Raw genomic sequence first — 16,922 nt, forward strand, 5'->3', positions numbered from 1 at the left:
CCCCTTATCCCAGTCTAGGTAACAGCTACAGAATGATGGCAGCGTAAATGAATGGTTGCACCATCACGTTCCACTACCCTGCTCTGAAATTAGTAACAAGGGCCTTGACAGGCTTCTGTTGATGGGTAAGAGCTGGAGCTCTTCACACTGGATGTAATTTTCATCTCTGACAGGGATGGAAGGGTAAGAGCTGGAGCTCTTCACACTGGATGTAATTTTCACCTCTGACAGGGATGAACTTCCAACCCGTGAAGTGGGAAACCTGACCGCCCACCCAAGAGCAACTCTGAGAGCTCCAGGCTCATGGGAACTGCAGCTACAGGTGCCAGAGTCAAGGCCTGGACCCTAGGGAGCAGCTGGCTCAGGTGCCCGGAGGGGTCAACATGCGACAGGAAAGTAGAAGAGAGGACCCATGGCGAGCAGCTGGAGAGAAGGCAGACGCGTGCAGGCCTGCACGCCGGGCACAGATCTGTGCCCATCCAACCCTCACTGTCGTCACTGCAAGGAAGCGAGCCGTGGCTGTTGTGACCTGGAGATGTGAATTATCCTCATTGTTCTTTGACAGAAAATGACAGCCAATTAAGCAATCATTTTGAGGAAATTTCAACTGCAAACTTTTGGAGAAGAATAATTTTTGATTATTAAAATGGGCCTTCTCGTGCTACAATGACAAATTACCACCACAATGCAAATTGGTTCTCTCACGGTTTTGTGGCCCAGAAGTCTGGCTGAGTACCTCTCCGGGGTCTGGGCAGGAGTCTACAGAATCAACTACAGGCAGGTGTACTACTGAAATGCTTGTGTCTTTCCAGCTGTGGTCTGGGAATGGACTCAACCGTCTAGAATTTTCTATTCTAATTTATATATCTTCTGAAAGCTCATTAATTTGTCTTTAACACAGGATTTTCCCCCTCATGTCCAGATGTTCTTATGAGTGGTGTAAATGAAAGCTGTGGAGAGACTGCATGCCGGGGTCAGGCTGTGGTTCAGTGCTCACAGCCTGCCTCCTGCCTTCCGGTCAGTGGTCAGCGGTCAGCAGGGCGGTGCTGGGGTGTGAGACGGGCAGGTGCCTCTCAAGCTGGGTTTCCAGCTCTCCAATGCTTTGCTTTCCATTTCTGTGCTCTCAGCGGGTTTCTCGGGTCCCCATTTCCCTCAAGGTCAGGATGTGAGGGATTTCTCACTGAGTCTCTGAGGCTGGCATCACGTGGCTGTGTGTGCCCGGCAGGCCTCCCTGTGTGGCTGGACTCCAGGCCCGGGGCCTCCCCAGGCTGGCTCAGGCATGCAGGCCACATTCTGCTGACTCTTTCCACCCATTTCTTCTTTCTTAAACTCGGTAACAAGCTACAAGTGTCTCCTGGTGTTACTGAAGGGAGCACTTGTTATTGTGTCCTTGGTTCAGTGTTCATTGTGAGGCAAAAGGTGGGAGAGGCCAGAGAGGCCGAGAGGCACCTGCCCAGCCGTCCACTGCCATTGCATGGCAAGAAAACAGAGTTTGGAGAGATTTGTTAACGAGGTTGTGCTCGAGGTCTCTTGTCTGCTGGTCCGCTGGGGAATGTTGTTTGGGGCCCAGGTTTTCCGTGTGACGTGTGTGAGTGCCCTGGATTGTGGCTCTCGGGACATCAGCGGGAGGGGGGTGGGTGGTAGTGGATGATGCACAAGCTCAGCAGAGCAGGGCAGCGCGCCACTCTGAGCTCAGCCAGAAGCGTACCGTGTCACAGGGGCCTCGACCACCCTTCCTCCCCAGAGAGCTGCTAGGAGACGCGGCTGCGGTGCTGTGGTGCTGCTTGAGAAGTGCATCTAAATGTGCATGTGGCGTTCTACCACCTGCTGAGTGACGTGGGCTTTCTGAGTTTGGTCAGATTCTGACACGGTTTGAGATTGCCCGGGAATGATTGTATAGAACCCGAGGAGGCCCTTCCTGGGTAACACAACTGTGTCCTGCTTTCCTCTCCCCTTAAAGACCAGGTTTCCTGGATCTGTACAAGGGTTCAGTCCTCTGTGTCATCCGGGCTCCAGCCGACCCTGGAGCTCACCTTCGCCTGTGTTTGTGGCCCGAGGAGGCCAGGTGCACGGTCTGTAGCTGGTCACGCAGAGACGTCCGTGAAGGCAGCGGCGGGGCTGTTGCTCTGTTTTCGGGTCACAGCGGGTCAGGAAGGGAGAGAAGAGAGGATGGCCGGTGACCGATGTCCATCATTACTCACTAAGCCCGGAGCTGAATTTGAGAATGAGCGGATGACTCACTATGGCAGACAAGATACCTTCCCAGGTGGTGGGAAGACATCTCATATAAACATCACTGGTTGTGTCATAAGACTGTGCCACATTCAACCGTGTGTGCAGTTTATTAGAGCCTTAATCTCATCTGACCTCTGTGGAAACAGCACTAAATGAATAGCCTCCTTTCCCATGTGAAGACTCTGGGGATAAATGGATTACACGAATGTGACTAGCCATTGGACTATTACAGGACCACCTCAAGGCGTGAATGGTCTTTTAGGAGCTTTGACCATATTGTGTAAAATAATGAGCCATTTTACCCTGAGCTCCCTAGGAATTCTGTTTCCATTCTTTGCCACCTAAAATAAACATGGTTGGGAACATCAAGCGGTACATTTTTTTGTTTCTTTTTTTTTTTCTTTCTTTCTTTTTTTTTTGGTCAGTTGTGGGGCTTGAACTCTGGGCCTGGGCGCTGTCCCTGAGCTCTTCAGCTTAAGGTGAGTGCTCTACTTCTTGAGCCACAGCGCCACTTCCGGTTTTCTAGTGGTTTATTGGAGATCAGATCTCACGGACTTTTCTGTCTGGGCTGGCTTTGAGTCATGATCCTCAGATCTCAGCCTCCTGAGTGGCTAGGATTACAAGCAGGAGCCACCGGCCCCCAGATGGGACATTTCTTTAAATGGCTTCCCTGGTGAATTTACCAGGAGCTGCATTTCTGCTCAGCAGGAATCCATTTCACTTTAAATTTTATGAATATATACAATAATGCATCCCCAAAACATACAAAGTACTGCCACTAAAGAGGTGTGATGCTGCGTAGGAGCACTAAAATTATTCTAGCTGCTGTTAATGTTCAAGATCCCAGGTTCTTAGTGAACTAAATGTGTCACAGAGAAGGAGAAACTGGAGAAGCTCACCCAAACCCTGTTAGAACCTACTCTCAAGGACAGTTCCATAGGGAAACATCTTATGGTGCTTGCAGTTGATTCAGATTCAAGGCTATTGCTACAGTATTTCTTCATGGAAGGATAATGATTTGCTTTATAAATGATCATCTCTTTCAGGCTTTCGATAATCTCCCACATGAAAAAAATGGACTTTATTAATTTTTAATGACTCAGAAAAGTTTAAATAAAATACTGTCGTTTTCCCACTTACAGGACACCCTGTTGAGAGAAACCAGCACTTCATCCTTTTGATTAAAATGATTGCAGCCTTAGGCAGAAGAGAAATCCAGCAGAAACCTCCACTTACTCTTGGGTCGAAGCAGTCAGCGCTCGGTGGTGCTTTGAGGGTTTGCTTCTCTGTTCTCTGCTGCTGGTTCGATGAGGGGTAGAAATATGCGCTTCAGTGACATTTATGAGATCAAACTATAGTTTGTTTCTGACCTGGGCTCTGTGTTAACTTTAGGGATAGCTGTGTCCTAGTTTTTGTTTGTGAAGGGCAGGGGTGTGGGCACAGGCAGAGCAGGCAGGGGGACAGGTGAAGTTCATGTTCAACCCAAACATCATCTGGAAAAAGACATGGGCTAGTGGGAGACGTGCTGGTGCACTGCACTTACAAAACTAGGTCAGGCATAGCCCCAGCAGCTGCCATTTGACAGAGAGGGGCGTCTGCAAGCCATCAGCCATCAGCGGTAGCACGGTGGCGTGAGCCACACAGGTGCTGACACCCAGCCGGGGATGGAACAGCGCACGCGCCCCAAGCAGGTGAAATACTGGAGGATGTGTCCAGGCCTGTGTCTAGGATTTGTTTAGATATTCCTTAGTTAGGGAAAAGACAGTGGAGTAGGCAGATCACCAGGTACCGGATTGCAGAACAGCGGATCGCCAGGAACAGAGAAACCTACCAGCCGGGAGTCTCCAGGAGGATCCCACCCCACCCATCACTCTCCACCGGAGCGGAGAGGCTCCATCCCGCCAAAGCCGCCCGGCACCAGCAGCGCCACAAAGGGACCTGTCCGCAGACCACCCGCCCAATCGCGATCGCAACGACCCGGCGGGGGGCCGCCCAACCCAGCCCGCAACCACCCCAACTGAACTCGGACTGCAACAACAACTGACGGACTGCAACAACAACTGACGACCTACAGGGTGAGTACCCATCAGGGGACAGGGAATCCATCAAGGGAGACCAGAGCTGGAGGGAATCCCCAGACCCTGACCTAGACTCCCTACCCCAACACCCGGACCACAGGACCCACTAAAACTGGGAACTGTTCGAGAGCCCCACCAGCCGGTGGAGCACACTCTGCTGGCCAGGCCAGAGCAAGAGCGCCCCGGGAAGGGAGCTTAAATGCTCAAGCCAGGAACAGTGCCCCTGGGTCAAGACTACCAACAGTAGAAGAAATTTGAACTGTGTCCTCCAGGCTGCATAACCAAGGTGGTATACACATTAGCACAGGCCTAACGAGCGCGCTCCAGGCTGGGGCCGGAACCAGGCCAGGGGACCGGCGCCTGAACAAAGCAAAAAGGGTCAGAAGTGGGGCTGTGGCTCAAATGGTAGGGTGCCAGCCCTGAGCTGAAGAGCTGAGGGACAGCACCCAAACCTAGAGTTCAAGCCCACAACCAGCCCAAAACAAACAAACAAAAACACATCAGGAGCCCATAGCAGACTCCAGTATTTGGGAGAGTGCATCCAGAGCATCTGATCTTCCCAAGAGCACCCGCAGGAGCAAACACAAGCAGTCTAGGCTGCTCAACCCTTCCAAAGGCGGGAATTGCTACAGCAGAGAGCTGAGAATCCTAAGTGAATAGCAGCTGGAAATAGGCTCCCAACAGAATCCAGATCAGACACAGACTCTCTCTACCAATAGAGAATCAGCAACCAAGCAAAGACAGACACACCAAAACAAGATTGAAGAGCAGTCTCCTGAACCCCCATGCGAAAATCACAGAGAAAAATCACAAGGTTTACCACTACCCAGGACAGCAAGCTCACCTCAAAAGCCAGCAGCCACGCAGGGGAGAGCCCCAGTGGGAGCAAAGCAGGAATGGAAGACAAAAACTACATCCAAGGGTTGCTGGAGGCAATGACTCAAGAAATAAAGCGAGAAATGGATCAGAAATTGAAAGAGCACAAGGATGAACTATCAAAAGATATACAGGATATCAAACAAAAATTGGATGCAAAAATAGAAGCTGCACAAACCTCAGTAAGAAGTGAGATAAACGCCAAATTAGAGGTAATGCATACTGATATCACCTCATTGAGAGGTGAGATCAGTACTCTGAGAACCAACATTGAATCCATAAAGGGATCCATTTCCACCATGCAAACCACAATAGAAGCCACGGTCAACAGAGTGAATGAAATGGAAGGTAGAGTGTCAGCTACAGAAGACAGAATACACCAACTGGACCAAAAAGTGACAGATATGGAAAAATCACTCAAATTAAACCAAAGGGAAATTCAAGAGCAAGCAGATAATGCTAAAAAATTTAACCTTCGCATAATCGGAGTGGACGAAGGTGAGGAATTCCAGAGCAAGGGAATGCAACACCTATTTAACAAGATAGTCAATGAAAATTTTCCCCACCTCAAAAACGACCATCTTAACTACATCACAAAAGCTTATCGAACACCCAACAAGCAAGATCCCAGGAGAAACACTTCTAGGCACATAATAGTAACAATGATGGATCTGAATAATAAGGAAACAATCCTGCATGCAGCAAAAATGAAGAAGGAGCTATACTACAACGGGAAAAAAATTAGAATCACTGCAGATCTCTCCACACAAACAATGAATGCAAGAAAAGCCTGGGAAAGCACCATACGAGCCCTGAGAGCCAATAACTGCCAACCCAGACTGATATACCCGGCAAAGCTAGCATTCACATTCGATGGAGAACTGAAAACTTTTAATAGCAAAGAAAAACTAAATGAATACATAAACATTAAGCCAGCATTACAAAGAATTCTAAGAGGGGGGACACAACCTGAAGAAAGCAACCAGGAACTGGGACCTGCCCCAAACAGGCATTACTCAAAGTCTAACTGAGCAAGCACAGGAGGAAAGGAAAGAAGAAAAACTTAGGAAAACGGAATGGCAGGGACAACAATGCATCTCTCTATACTTTCTCTTAATATAAATGGGCTGAATTCGCCAATTAAAAGAAAACGAACTGAGGACTGGATCAGAAAACAAGACCCATCCATCTGTTGCCTTCAGGAGACCCACCTCTCAGCCAAACATACAAACAAACTCAGAGTGAAGGGGTGGAAAAGGATCTACCAATCAAATTCCCCCAATAAGAAAGCAGGTGTAGCTATCCTGATATCTGACAAAATAAACTTTTCATTAAAATCAGTACAGAAAGACAAGGACGGACATTACATATTAATAAAGGGAACAATCCAAGAGGAGGATATAACCATCATCAACTTATATGCCCCAAATATCGGTGCACCCAGATATGTTAAACAAATGCTCTCAAACTTACAGAATAAAATAGATCCCAATACGATAATACTAGGAGACTTTAACACGCCACTCTCACCAAAGGACAGGTCTACCAACCAGAGGATTGGCAAAGAAGCTACCGAATTAAGTGAGGCCATACTTCAAGCGGAATTAACTGACATCTACCGAGTATTTCACCCTAAAACAACACAGTACACATTCTTCTCAGCAGCTCATGGAACTTTCTCCAAAATAGACCATATCATAGTTCATTCAAGGAACTTAAGCAAATACAAAGGGATCGACATAATCCCCTGTATCCTATCTGACCACAGTGGAATCAAGCTAGCTCTCAATAACAAAGCATACCGCAGAAATTTCTCTAATACATGGAAATTGAACAGCACACTCCTTAACAAGGCCTGGGTAACAGAAGAGATCAGAGAAGAAATAAAGCATTTCCTAGAACTCAATGAAAATGAAAACACCTCACAAAGAAACTTGTGGGACACAGCAAAAGCAGTCCTGAGGGGCAAATTTATTGCCCTCAGTGCCCACATCAAGAGAATGGAGACAGACCAAGTAAATAATCTCATGTTGCAACTAAAACAGCTAGAAAAACAAGAAAAAATGGGACCTAAAGCTACTAGACGAAGCCAGATAACCAAATTGAGAGCAGAGATTAACCAATTAGAAAATCAGAAAACCATAACCAAAATAAACCAAACAAAAAGCTGGTTCTTTGAAAAAATAAACAAAATTGATGGCCCGTTGGCAAGATTAATTAAAAAAAGAAGAGAGGAAACCCATATTAATAGGATTAGGGATGCCACGGGAAACATCACAACACGTACCCAAGATATCCAAACAATTCTAACAGACTACTTTCAAAAGCTATACTCTCTAAAGGAAGAAAATCTGGCGGAAATGGATGCATTTTTAGAGAAATACAAGTTACCCAAACTGAGCAAAGAAGAAGTTAACCAATTAAATAAGCCAATATCCTATAATGAGATACAGGAAGCTATCAAAAGTCTTCCAACAAAAAAAAGCCCAGGACCAGATGGATTCACAGCAGAATTCTATAAGACCTTTAAAGAAGAACTAATACCCATACTCCTCAAGCTCTTCAGAGAAACAGAGAAGGAGGGAGCTATCCCAAACTCATTCTACGAAGCCAATATCACACTCATCCCCAAACCAGGCAAAGACCCAACCAAAAAGGAGAATTACAGGCCAATCTCCTTGATGAACACAGATGCAAAGATCCTTAACAAGATTCTAGCTAACAGAATCCAGAAACACATAAAAAAAATAATACACTATGATCAGGTAGGCTTCATCCCAGAGACACAGGGATGGTTTAACATACGTAAGTCAATAAATGTAATCCAGCATATCAACAGAGCCAAGGTCAAGAATCACATGATTATCGCCACAGATGCAGAAAAGGCCTTTGATAAAATTCAACATTCATTCATGCTAAAAGCTCTGGAGAAAATAGGAATAGAAGGAACATTTCTAAAAACAATAAAAGCCATTTATGACAGACCAATAGCCAATATTATACTTAATGGGGAAAAGCTACAACCAATCCTCCTAAAAACAGGAACAAGGCAAGGATGTCCACTGTCTCCACTCCTCTTCAACATAGTCCTAGAACCCTTAGCCAGGGCAATAAGGCAAGAAAAAGACATTAAAGGGATCCGCATAGGGAAAGAAGAAGTGAAACTATCCCTTTTTGCAGACGACATGATACTATACCTCCACGATCCCAAAAACTCCATCCCCAAACTTTTAGAAATCATAAGTCACTTCGGCAAAATAGCAGGATACAAAATAAACCCACAAAAATCAGTTGCCTTCCTATACACTGATAACGCACAGGAAGAGAGGGAAATAAAGGGAGCAACCCCATTCACAATAACCTCCCAAAAAATAAAATATTTAGGAATTAACCTAACCAAAGATGTAAAAGAACTATTTAATGAGAACTATAAAAAGTTAAAGAAAGAAATTGCAGAAGACACTAGGAAATGGAAAGACCTCCCATGCTCCTGGATAGGCCGACTTAATATAGTAAAGATGGTGATACTTCCAAAATTAATATACAAATTCAATGCAATTCCTATTAAAATCCCAATGACGTACATCACTGAAATACAGAAAACAGTCCAAAAATTTATATGGAACAACAAAAGACCTAGAATAGCCAAAACAATTCTAGGGGATAAAGACAATATGGGAGGGCTATCCATGCCGAACTTCAAACTCTACTACAGAGCTATAATCACAAAGACAGCATGGTACTGGCACAAAAACAGACCCGAAGACCAATGGAACAGAATAGAAGATCCAGATATAAATCCACAGGCCTACAGCCAGCTGATATTCGACAAAGGAGCCAAAGACATACAATGGAAGAAACACAGCCTCTTCAACCGCTGGTGCTGGGAAAACTGGGCAGCCACATGCAGAAAACTAAAAGTGGACCCCAGCCTATCACCATGCACCAACATCAACTCAAAATGGATTAAAGACCTTAACATTAAACCTGAATCTCTGAAACTACTGCAGGACAGAGTAGGAGAGACACTTGAACTAATAGGCACAGGAAGGAACTTCCTGAACAGAGTCCCAGGGTCACAACAAGTTGGAGAGAGACTCGACAAATGGGACTACCTTAAAATAAAAAGCTTCTGCACAGCTAAATCTATCGCAACTAAGCTAGAAAGACAACCAACTAATTGGGAAAAAATATTTACCAGCAATATATCAGACAAGGGGTTAACATCCTGTATATACAGGGAACTCAAGAAACTAATCCCTCCCAAACCTAACAAACCAATTACTAAATGGGCAAGGGAACTAAAAAGGGACTTCTCAAATGAAGAAATAAAAATGGCAAAGAAACACATGAGGAAATGTTCATCATCCCTGGTGGTGAAGGAAATGCAAATAAAGACAACCCTGAGATACCACCTTACCCCAGTCAGAATGTCCCACATCCACAAATCAGCCAACGACAAATGCTGGAGGGGATGTGGAGAAAGAGGAACCCTATTACACTGCTGGTGGGAATGTACACTTATACAACCACTTTGGAAAGCAGTCTGGAGGGTCCTTAGAAAGCTAAAGATTGACCTCCCTTACGACCCAGTCATACCACTTCTAGGCATCTACCCTGAACAACAGGAACCAATATACAAGGACACGTGCACCTCCATGTTTATTGCAGCACTGTTCGCAATAGCTAGGATATGGAAACAACCTAGGTGCCCCACCACAGATGAATGGATCCAAAAATTGTGGTATCTATACACAATGGAATATTATGCAGCCATTAGAAATGACAAAATAATGGCATTTGCAGGGAAATGGATGGAGCTAGAAGGAATCATGTTGAGCGAGGTAAGCCAAGAACGAAGAGACAAACGGTACATGGTCTCCCTCATAAGTGGATGCTAAATCCAAAAGGTTAGTGATACGACAAAACTAACAGGACTTAAGAAACAAAGAACTCCCGCTCATCTGGTTGAACCACTACTAAATATCCTCATGCTGCTGATCACAAATATGGTATATAACATGTGAACACTGTTATATATTACAGACTGTGGTAGACAATTTGCTCCAGGGAAGTTAGAATGAACTTGTGACTTTGAAATTATGTAATCATTTAATCACAATCAAAAAAAAAAAAAAAAAAGAACCTCGGGGAAGGGAGGGAGGGAGGGGATGGTAGGGGGAAAACAATGGAGGGGGTAACAATGTTCAAGAGGAAGTGTACTCATAACCTCACTCATGTAACTGTGACCCTCTGTATAGTAGCTTTACAATAAAAAAATAAAATATAAAAAAAAAAAAAAAAAAAAAAAAAAAGACAGTGGAGTAGCATCCAGGCAGAGGGGCCTGGTGCATGGCCCTGTCTCAGAGCTGGGAACAGCAGGAGGAAGGCTCGCATGCAGTGGGCCTCACCAAGATACCAGCAGCCCTGCACTCTGATGTGTGAAGTGAGGAATTGTTCCTTGGAAAGTGGGGAGTAACATGTGGACATCTGCCTTCAGGAAGCACCTCAGCCCAGCGGGCGGGGAGACGAGGAGGACCAACCTGCTGAGGCCCCGTCTGGGGCAGACGGGATGGGGAGCTAGAGTCACCTGCGGGTGGCTTGCTCAGTTCTGGTGTTAGGTAATGAACAACTTGTGACCTTCCTGTGACCTTCCCCTGTAGCCTGTGCATCCTCCAAGCAGAATGGTTGGCTTCTAAAGACAAGGCCCAAGAGATATGCCAGCAAGACACTTCTTGAATGTTTGCAAGTTCTCAACATATACATTTTTTTAAAAATAAAAAATAGGTTTAGATTTTACCATCATTTTCCCAAAGTGTTTTAATGCAACGTGTCCATTGATGTGTACAATGCATCTTGTCAGTGTCATCCATTCCATCCCAATCACAATCCCAGGAAAGACAATTCTGCTCCTACCTTGGACCAGAGCAGCGTCTGCGGTGACTGTCCTGCCCCAGCAGGCATCACAAGCTCTTCCCAGAGCTCGGGTGGCCGTCATGCTGGAAGAATGTAGTACTGGAAGTCGCCCCGGGGAAGTGCCAAGCCATCGTTTGGAAAGGTACTGTTGTATAAATCAGTGCTCCTGATTTATCCTGCTACTAGTGCAAAGACACCCAAGAGCAGCCCACAAGACATGTGGCCCGATCAGAACCTCCAGGCCCTGGTGTCAACCAGGATCTTCTGTAAAATAAACATTGCTAGGATATAGCCTAAGCTGATCTTGAACTTGTGATCCTCCTGACTTACCCTCTTTACCTCATAATCACTAGTATGATCATAAACTATGCTGTAGTCATATAAATTAATTATACAAAGCAGCTTCAGTGTGCTACTGGTAACTTACATGCAATATATTTTTAAAAAATCACATTCAACACCCTATGTTACTCTTTCTTAATGTGCTACTTCCTCCTCCTCATTTTTTAGCAGTTCTTGGTGGGTTTAATTAGGCAGTTTTCACACACACACACACACACACACACACACACACACACACACACACACACAATACTTCTATAATATTCACCATAACACCCTCTCAGCCTTCCCCCACTCACTGGCTCACCCCCCAAACAGTCTCCATTTTACAACAATGTCATATATATAGGTTTATGTCTATGTTCTGCCTATGAATGTCTTTGCACTGAAAGTGGATAGTTAAACCTTTGCATTTCATCCAGTAGCTACACAGTACACATTTTGTGATCAGCCCATAGAACTTTCTCCAAAATATTTTGTATTCTAGGTCATAAAGCAAGTCTTAGTAAGTACAAGAAAACTGAAATAATTCCTTGTTTTCTATCAGACCACAGCAGAATTAAGCTAAAACCTAATAGCCAAAAATACAACAAAAATATTCAAACACACGGAGACTGAATAACCCATAGTTAAATGAAGAAATAAAGGGAGAAGTCATAAAGTTTGTGGAAGCCAGAGGATATTAAAACAAAACCTACCAGTATTTGTGCGATACAGTGAAGACCGTGTTAAGAGAAGTGCAAGTCACTTCCTGTACACTGACAATGAACAAGCAGAGAGGGAAATAAAGGAAGCAACCCCATTCACAATAACCTCCCCCAATAAAATAGTTAGGAATTAACCTAACTGAAGATGTAAAAGAACTATTTAATGAAAACTATAAAAACTTAAAGAAAAATTACAGAAGACACCAGGAAATGGAAAGACCTTCCATGCTCTTGGATAGACAGACAATATAATGAAAATGGTAATACTGCCAAAATTAATATACAAATTCAACGCAATTCCTATTAAAATCCCAATGACGTACATTTCTGAAATACAGAAAACAGTCCAAAAATTCATATGGAACAACAAAAGACCTAGGATAGCCAAAACAATTCTAGGCAAAAAAGACAACACGGGAGGGATCTCGATGCCGGACTTCAAACTCTATTATAGAGCCATGATAACAAAGACAGCATGGTACTGGCACAAAAACAGACCCAAAGACCAATGGACTAGAAGAGAAAATCCAGAAAAAAAAAACCATATGCCTACAGTCAGCTGATATTTGACAAAGGAGCCAAAGACATACAGTGGAAGAAACACAGCCTCTTCAATTACTGGTGCTGGGAAAGCTGGGCGGCCACATGCAGAAAACTAAAAGTGGACCCCAGCCTATCACCGTGCACTAACATCAACTCAAACCTGAATCTCTGAAACTACTGCAGGACAGAGTAAGAGAGACACTTGAACTTAGAGGCACAGGCAGGAACTTCCTGAACAGAGTCCCAGGGTCACAACAAATTGGAGAGACTTGACAATGGGACTACCTTAAAATAAAAAGTTTCTGCACAGCTAAAGCTATAGAAACCAAGCTAGAAAGACAACCAACTAACTGGGAAAAAATATTTACCAGCAATATATCAGACTAGGGATTAATATCCAGTATATACATGGAACTCAAGAAACTAATCCCTCCAAACCTAACAAACCAATTACTAAAAGGGCAAGGGAATTAAAGAGAGACTTCTCAGAAGAAGAGATAAAAATGGCAAAGAAACACATGAGGAAATGTTCACTATCCCTGGTTGTGAAGGAAATGCAAATAAAGACAACCCTGAGATACCACCTTACCCCAGTCAGAATGGCCCACGTCCTAAAGTCAGCCAAATGCTGGAGGGGATGCGGAGAAAGAGGAACCCTATTACACTACTGGTGGGAATGTACACTTATACAACCACTTTGGAAAGCAGTGTGGAGGGTCCTTAGAAAGCTAAAGATTGACCTCCCTTACGACCCAGTCATACCACTTCTAGGCATCTACCCTGAACAACAGGAACCAATATACAAGGACACGTGCACCTCCATGTTTATTGCAGCACTGCTCACAATAGCCAGGATATGCAAACAACCCAGATGCCCCACCACAGATGAATGGATCCAAAAATTGTGGTATCTATATACAATGGAATATTATGCAGCCATTAGAAAGGACAAAATAATGGCATTTGCAGGGAAATGGATGGAGCTAGAAGAAATCATGTTAAGTGAGGTAAGCCAAGAGCAAAGAGACAAACGGCACATGGTCTCCCTGATAAGTGGATGTTTAATCCAAAATGTAAGGTGATATGACAAAATTAATAAGACTTAAGAAACAAAGGACTTCCATTCATCTGGTTGAATCACTGCTAAATAACCCCATGCTGCTGATCACATGTATGGTATATATGTGCACACGGGAGGGAAACCAGGAGGCCGGCACAGAACTAGAGGGAATCAGGAAAAACATACAACAGCGGGACCCATCAGCTGCACTGGACATTGACCAAAACGAACTAAGCAACTCAACGGCAGTGATGGGAGGGAGGGAACAAGTGGGAAAGAGGGAACAGCTGACGCTATGTAAAACAAAAGAAATCTACATACCACCAATGTGGAAGAAATAACTGTATTGCAAAGCTCATAGAACCCATAAATGTTATAGACCACGATAGACAATTTGCCCTGTGAAAGTTAGAATGTGTTTGTGACTTTAACTAAGCATCACTATGCCACAATACTGTGAAATTTGGGAAATTATGTAATCAATAAAGAATTTGAATAAAAAAGAAAAGTGCAAGTTAAAACAACATTGAGATTGCATCTCACCCCAGTTAGAATGGCCATCATATTTAAAAAAAAACCCATAAAACAAAAAACTATAACAGATACTGGCATGAATGGGCAAAAAGGAACTTGAATACACTGCCAGTGGGAATATAAACTTGTCCAACCTAGGAGTAAAACAAAGGAGGAGGTAACAATGCTTGACAAGAAATGTACTCATTACCTTATTCATGTAATGGTAACCCCTCTCTGTGCAGCATCTTTACAATACAATAAAAAAAAACTACATGGAAGTTCCTCAAAAAACTAAATTAGAACTATCCTATGATCCAGCAATTATACTCTTGAGCATTTATCCAAAAGCTTGCAAACCAGGATACAGTAAAGCCACCTGCACAACCATGTTCATTGTAGCACCGTAGACAAGGTACAGAGTCAGCCAAGATGCCCGTGAATGGAAAACAGATAAAGAAAATGTGATGTGATGTGTGTGTGTATGTGTATGTGAGAATGTGTACAAAATGAATTTTACTTATCCATTAGAGGACCTGGAAAAAAACCACATAGGTGAAGTTAAGTCAGGTCCAGAGAGTGAAAGGACACATGCTTTCTTTCATCTGTGGAAGCTAGAATTAAGTTGTAAGTATACAAACAAGCGTACATGGTGTGTGCAAACATACACGATGTGTTAACCAAAGTACAGTAGATTCAGGGGAGAACTCAAATGGTGTAATTCCTTAGAAAAGCCAACTCACAGTGCAGCAAAATAAACACCAGGAAATGGGTACTGGAAGAGGGGGAAGGTCAAGGGGAGGTAGATGAATGAATAGAAGAAGGGATGAGAAGGCAGTCATAAATCCAACCCTACAAAGGTAAGAAAAACAAGGGAAGAGTTGGGTTTGGGAGTTTGGGGGAGAACGAGGAAAGGAGTGTTACTGATCAAGATGCATTGTACTCACAGACTGCTTGGTCGAATGTCAACTCTTTTGTTTAAACTACTTAGAGATAATATATATTAAAAAGAGAATCATAAAAGCAAAATTTGGTTCTTCAAAAAAAATATGAGATTGATGATCCCTTAGCTCATTTGACTAAAAGAAGGAGGCAAGATACTCAAATTAATGATCACACTCGAGATGGAAAGAACGGGGATCAGAATTAGCTAGATCTGTAATTATTTGGATGTGGCGATAGAGCAGCAGAACAGACATCGTGTTGAAAGTTCCCCTCAGTTTCGGGTGTTGGAAATCCAGGTCCCTAGGGCAGGGAAGAAGGAGGGCAGAAGCGGTCCTGAGAAAAATCAGTGCCTACTAGAGAGCCCGTGGTACCTGGCATACATGCAGAAAGAAGGCCACGCCCCCCGGCCACACAGCAGGCCCCGGACCACCATTACACCAGGCAAGCTGAAGCTGGGGTGCAGACACCCCTCCAACATTCCTGTGCTCCTAACACCAGATCTTTTTCTTGGTGAATACTTTCTTCCAGGTTCCTAGAACATTGTTTTAAAAAGCATTCTTATTTTATGTGTTTTGTACAGAGCAGGGTGTTTTAGTGAAAATCTACTGAAAGAAATTGTCACAACACACAATGAAATGCACACACCAATCACTTTGCTTACCTCTTTGGAGTGCTCATTGTAAGAACAGTTAAGCATATAGATTGTTTTGTCTTTAATTCTTTTCTTTTTAGCGTTGGTACTTGGGCCTGGGTGCCATTCCTTAGCTTTTTTGCTTAAGGGTGGAGCCCTACCACTTAAGCCATAGTTCCTCTTCCAGTATTTTGGTGGCTAATTGTAAGAGTATTGTAGATTTTCCTAGTGGGGCTCACTTTGAATTTAGGTCCCTGTGGGTCTAGGATTAAAGGTGTGAGTCGCTGCACCCGGCTTCATGTTCAGTATTCATTTTAGGTACTTGACTGGAATTCTTCATTTTGCTTATTATTGTTATTTTTTGTGAAACCCATTTCCTTTGCTTTGCTTTATGGAGAACGGAGCCACCTTCTGCTCACAACTTCAGAGCTTGTTTGTGTGGGAAAGAGGAGGCTTTTTGTGTGATTTCAGGGTGTGATAAAAGATATGGATCTGTAACTTCTGAAGCCTTTTCCTCTGCTCTTTCCGTTCCTTTTATCTGGTCCTTCCCTTGTTGTGTCTGATTTGCTCGGTTGAGGACTTACCAGCATTCAGACGTGTTCCAGACGTGTCTTGTTTCCAGTCTGAGGTGACCGCCCGATCCAGGGCGGTTTTCAATGCTTGTGCTGGTGCCTGTGAAGCTGATGTCTGTGTCAGGACTGTCCACGGTGGAAGAGCAGGTGTGAGGTCACAGAGGTGGGGTCCGAGCCCCGGCCCCAGCCGGGGCAAGCTCCACAGCGGGAATCCGGAGAGAAGCCACGCTAGCTGCCCTGGGCTATGAGCCTGCGCTGTTTCCCCCCAGAGAGCCATTAGAACTTCCAGAAAGCCAGAGGAAGATCAATGTGAGCCACATAACTTCCTGCCCTTGCTTCTGTTGTATTTCATCAAAGATCAATGCTGGGCAAAACCTGTGTATCTGGTGGGTGTCATGACTCTGACTCTGTCGTGCGAGATTGGAGTTAACACAAAGTGGAAGAACTTTCTGACAGGAAACAGATCTGATGGGGACAGTGTAACAAATGCCAGTGGAGGCGGCC

The sequence above is a fragment of the Dipodomys spectabilis genome, unplaced genomic scaffold (assembly GCF_019054845.1).
Source record: "Dipodomys spectabilis isolate Male_0828 unplaced genomic scaffold, ASM1905484v1 ptg000169l, whole genome shotgun sequence".
Lineage (NCBI taxonomy): Eukaryota > Metazoa > Chordata > Mammalia > Rodentia > Heteromyidae > Dipodomys > Dipodomys spectabilis.